This window comes from Phacochoerus africanus, unplaced genomic scaffold (genome assembly GCF_016906955.1).
Source record: "Phacochoerus africanus isolate WHEZ1 unplaced genomic scaffold, ROS_Pafr_v1 Scaffold_103, whole genome shotgun sequence".
Taxonomy (NCBI): domain Eukaryota; kingdom Metazoa; phylum Chordata; class Mammalia; order Artiodactyla; family Suidae; genus Phacochoerus; species Phacochoerus africanus.
This window is the reverse complement of record NW_025927297.1, coordinates 47414-52897: the sequence shown is the minus strand read 5'-3', so window position 1 is coordinate 52897 and position 5484 is coordinate 47414. Positions and strand designations below refer to the sequence as shown.

The 5484-nt window shown below is 35.6% G+C and overlaps 1 pseudogene; it reads left to right on the top strand.

Annotated features, from left to right (window-relative positions):
• Positions 1 to 225: 225 nt before the first annotated feature.
• Positions 226 to 1175, top strand: LOC125119075 (olfactory receptor 4K13-like; annotated as a pseudogene).
• The last annotated feature ends 4309 nt before the right edge of the window (positions 1176 to 5484 follow it).

The window sequence follows — 5484 nt, the reverse complement described above, 5'->3', positions numbered from 1 at the left end:
CAGCTTTAATCTTCTTCAAACTACCTTGGTTTATGACAGGTATTCCTCATGATCTCTTCTAAGAAAATCATGTCTGTCATAATACAAAAAATTTGGATTCCGTGTTGGTTAATATTTTTGATTATTTTGCACATTTCAGTGGATTTTAGAAAGCAAAGTTAAATGAATGTGTGTTTTATCTCTCAACTTTAAATAACAGACTTTAATCTATTTTGTTTTAGGTAGCATATATCAACAGCCAAACAAATTGAAAAGCAAAATCACTCCATAGTGTCTGAGTTTATTTTGCTGGGACTCACGGAGCTTCATGAGTTACAGATTTTCTTTTTCTCATTCTTTTCTATTATCTACATAGCCATTTTGTTAGGTAACCTCATTATTATCTTGGTAGTGAAACTGGACCCTCATTTAAATTCTCCCATGTACTTCCTTCTGGCCAACCTCTCCTTCATTGACATGGCCCTGGCCTCTTGCAACTCCTAAAATGATCAGTGACATAATGAGTGAAAATAAGGCCATTTCCTATGAAGGCTGCATGGCCCAGATGTTTTTCCTTCACCTCTTTGGTGGAAGTGAGATGATGTTACTTGTAGCCATGGCAATTAACTGCCATATGCAAACCCCTCAATTACAAAAACATTATGAGCCATCGTGTTTGCCTCAGACTTGCAATTTTCTCCTGGACTACTGGTTTTGTGCACACTATTAGCCAAATGGTTTTCACAGTGACTTTAGCGTTCTGTGGCCCCAATGTTGTGGATAGTTTTTTTTTGTGATCTGCCTCAGGTGATCCAACTGGCCTGCACTGACACTTACACTTTGGAACTATTAATCACTACATTCAGTGGACTACTCTCTTTGTTCTGTTTCATCTTTCTGTTCATCTCCTATAGCATCATCCTGATTACTGTCCAGCATCACTCCTCCAGTGGGTATTCCAAAACAATGTCTACTCTTTCAGCTCATATTACTGTGGTGGTACTATTTTTTGGACCTTGCATTTTATCTACATATGGCCATTCAGCCGGGTCTCTATAGATAAGATCCTTTCTGTGTTTTATACAATTTTTACTCCTCTTTTAAATCCAATCATCTACTCATTTAGGAATAAAGATATGAAGAAAGCAATAATAAAAATAAAGACCAGGCACGTGAGTTGCAGATCAACCTTTTAACTAAAATATTGCTATCATCAAAGGCATCATCATTGTTGCCATTATTGTAATCATCCAAAGACACAGGTATAAGATTTTATACCAGACATAAGTCACACTTTGGGAAATAATAATCTTTCCCTACCAAGCCTATATACAATAAAACATTCCTAACTGTGCATCTAAGTGCAAACCATTCCAATATATCATCATTCATTTATGTTGTAATTTTAAGTTTTTCTAGAAACTCAATTAGACTATAAAATACTGCTATTGAGTTCTAACCACCTCTGAAGTACTTCACATGCATTTTCTCTTAACTTCACAACAATGAAAATGGAGAATATTATTTATATATTATCCACAGAAAATTGAGCATTATAAAATTTAACAAACTTGTCACCGAAATGTAAATACTAGACTTAGATCCGATGTCTAATTAAAAATATGTTGAATCTAAATTTTATTAGCATTCATAATTGTTGTTTCCTGTCCCTTCCTTTACATGTCATAGTTCTCAAGAAATAAATCTTTCCAACAAAAGAATAAATCAATTTTCCATTGATCTGAAAGTAAAATTGCACCAGACATTTCAATCTCCTTGTGCCCCTGATTCAATAGAAAAGAGCTTATGAGCAGCTAAGGAGATTGATTCCAGGCATCAAGGTATTCTAGGACTGCTGTTACACAACGGGGTTGGAAGGATCATGTCTGAAGTCCAAGTGATTCTCTATGATGCCTCACAGTATTTGCATATCAAGTTGTAAACGTGTAAAAATTTACATAGCCTAGTAAAAATTAAAATTTGATTTACTCCACCAAGTAAAGAATCATCATCCATCAGAGGTCTTGGATGAAGACAAAAGAAGAATGTAATTGATAGTAAAAGAAGGCAGCCATAAATAAATATTCCAATAGTGTGCCATTAGTAGAATAATGATTATAGAAATGAAGAATGTCTTTTTCATAAAGTGTTTATGGTAATTGTGTATGTCTAGTATTTGTTAGCAAATTTCAAATTAATTTTTTTCTTTATCAAGATGTTAATTTACTATTTAGTCTCTGGGTTATAGAATATTCATGTGGGATTATGACTAAATTAGAAAAAATACCAGTACCACACTGAGAGGGATAACCTATGGGAATTTTTACGTTTCCATTTCCATATATGTATACAGGATAATGAATCTTTAGGCTGAAACAATTGTCATTCTGTGGAAGTTTAAATAAAGGTCGAATGCTATGTAATAGGTGCTGAACCACCAAAAAAAAAGGATAGTTTGAATGTCTGTTGACTTTCAGCCCCACATGAGTTCTTCTATAGTCTCCTCTCTATAGTAGAGAACTGCAAGCCTGAAAATAACATTTGGTAAATTCTCTTGCAAACTTATCTCTATCTGGGTCTATCAGCAGAAGGCATTAATACGATATTGAAAAAGACAAGAGAAAGGGAGAAGCCTATGTGTCTCTGCTTGGTGCTCTGACAGCAGCAATATCAAGCAACTGCAGAGTCCAGAAATATTTGCAGGAGCCCACTCTTAAATTCTTACCCCGTAGTAGGATAGAGGTTCCAACAGCAGCAACAATAGCACTGTCCCAGAAGCATTTATGGGTTTGGGGTAAAGTCACTTCTTTGCTTATCTGGTCTCTTTGGACAGGTAGTTACTGTCTACACTTAGTAAACTCTTGGAAACACTATTTTCTCCTTTCTGCTCCTCATATTTGAGCTGCAAAGTTTTATTTTAGACTTCTTACTGTACCTTCTCTAGGTATCTGAAAGGCATCTCAAATCCAAGATGTAAAAACTAAATACTCACCTATCTTTCTAAACCTGTTATTTTTCCTGCACTCCCTACTGAATTAATAAGATCACTGTTATAAAATACTGACTATATACCCTGGGCTGAACATTACACCCTTGAAACTTATTTATTTATACCTAGTAGTTTGTATAATCCCCTATCTTGCCCTTCTCTCCACCCTACACCCTTCTGATCACCACTAGTTTGTTCTCTGAACTTGTGAGTCTGTTTCTATTTTGTTATTTTTTTTAATTTATTTTACTTTTTCATATTCTGCATCTAAGTGAAAACATATAGTATTTGAGTTTCTCTGTCTGACTTACTCACTAAGAATAAGACCCTAATACCCTCCAGGTCCAATCACATTGTTATAAATGGAATATTTTATTCTTTTTTTATGGCTGAGTAGTATTTAATAATACACACACACATTATATGACACATCTTTTGATCAAAGATTACAAACTTATGGTTGTAAGATCAAAAAGTTCTGGGGATCAAGGGTACAGTACGGCCTGGTGAATTTAGTTAAGGATACCATATTATATACCTGAAAGTTGCTAAGAGAGTAGATCTATAATTTTCTCACTACAAAAAAGAAGTAGCAATCTTGTGACATGATGAATATGTTAGCTAACTATGGTGGTAATCATTGCGCAATAAGCCATCAAATCAACACGTTGTACACATTAAATATACAAATTTTATGTCCATTAGATCTTAATAAAGCTGGAAAAATATTATGATCTTGTTAAAAAAATGACACTATCAGATTGATGGGACAAACTAGAAACCAAAATTTATTACCCATTACATATACATGGTCCGTGATGGTCCACATTCCTCTGAGGCTGTGTTCATGTTTCCTTATTCTCTTTTTTCCCTATCTGTTCTTGAGACTGTGGAACCCCTATAGGTATAATACTCAGCTTCATTGATTCTTTCTTGTATCAGCTTAAATCTACTGGTGAGCCCCTCTAGCAATTATTTCATTTGTGTTATTGTACTTTTGAATCCAGAATTTCCACTTGGTTCTTTAAAAAAATAATTTCCATATCTTTGTTGATCTTCTCTATTTGATGAGACATTGTTATACCTTTCTCTATTCTTTAAACATGGTTTCTGTTAGTTCTGAGAGTATATTTTTTTCATTTTTAAAGTTTTATTGAAGTATAGTTGATTTACAATGTTATGATAATTTATGCCATATGACAAAGTGATTCATTAATGCATATACACATATCCACTCTTTTTCAGCTTCTTTTCCATATAGCTGCTTTGAAGTCTTTTTCTGCTTACTGCAAATCGGGTCTTCACAAAAGCAGTTTCTATTGCCCTTATACTTCAGTATAAGACACTCTTTTTGGTATATTTGTTTCATTTTTTATTTTTGTTTAACAAACATTTTTGTTAATATATTGTAGCAACACTGGCTACTGACTCTGCCCTTCCAGTATCAATGTTCCTGTGATTGTTTGCTTGTTTGTTCAGTGTCTTGACTGAGCTAACCCTCTGAAGTTTATTTCCTCTGCAGTGTGTACTCTCTTATATACCTGTTTAGGTTTTTTTCCCCTTGATTTTAATCTTCCAGTCCGGCTACCTCTGAGATATCATAAGCCACTTATTGGTCAATGATTTTGCCTAAGTCTTCTTGGCCAGTTATAACTTTATCCTTTAGATGTGTTTGTGTGTGGGGGTGGGTGGTGAAGGTTACTAACCAAGTTTAAAGAGTTTACACCTCTGCTCCAAGTTTAGTCAGAAACTAGTAGCTGGATGCTCCCTCTCCAGTCATTCCTAAGATGTGCACAAACTAGGGCTTTCACACTCTCTTCTAGACTCTCAGGAATTTCTGTGGTTTTATTTTTAAGTTTTGCTTCCTAGGAGATTTCCTTGCTTCAGTGTAGCTTATTTTTCAGAGTATTTGGTTAGAAGCTATATGTAAGCTTCTTGTGACAATGAAGCTTCCACCTTTTGTTAATGGGTATGTGGGTAGCTTAGAGAATCTTGTCTTTCTGCTCTTGCCTTTGTCTGATTTCTCCTACATGAGTGCAGCCATGGCATGCTCTTAGTTTCCCTTATCCCCAAGGTTGGCTGTGATCTCAGTAGTTTTTCTTGTTTGTCTCTTGATTTGTTTCTCTATCTTAAATTGCTGTTTGCTTTGCAATTTGGTTTGTTGATACTAGTATCATCATGTTATGACTGTCCTCTTAATTGCTCTCCACAAGAGCCACATTGGGGTTTGTTTGTTTTTGCTTTTTAGGGCTGTACCCGCAGCACATGGAAATTCCCAGGCCAGGGGTCAAAGTGGAGCAACAACTGTCAGCCTACACCACAGCCACAGCAATGTGGGATCCAAGCAGCATCTGTGACTACACACCAATTCATGGCAATGCCGGATCCATGACCCACTGAGCGAGGCCAGGGATTGAACCTGTATCCTCATGGATACTAATCAGATTTGTTTCTGCTGCACCATAAAGGGAACACCAAGCCCCATTGTTTTGACATTGTCTTTATCCATGGAACAC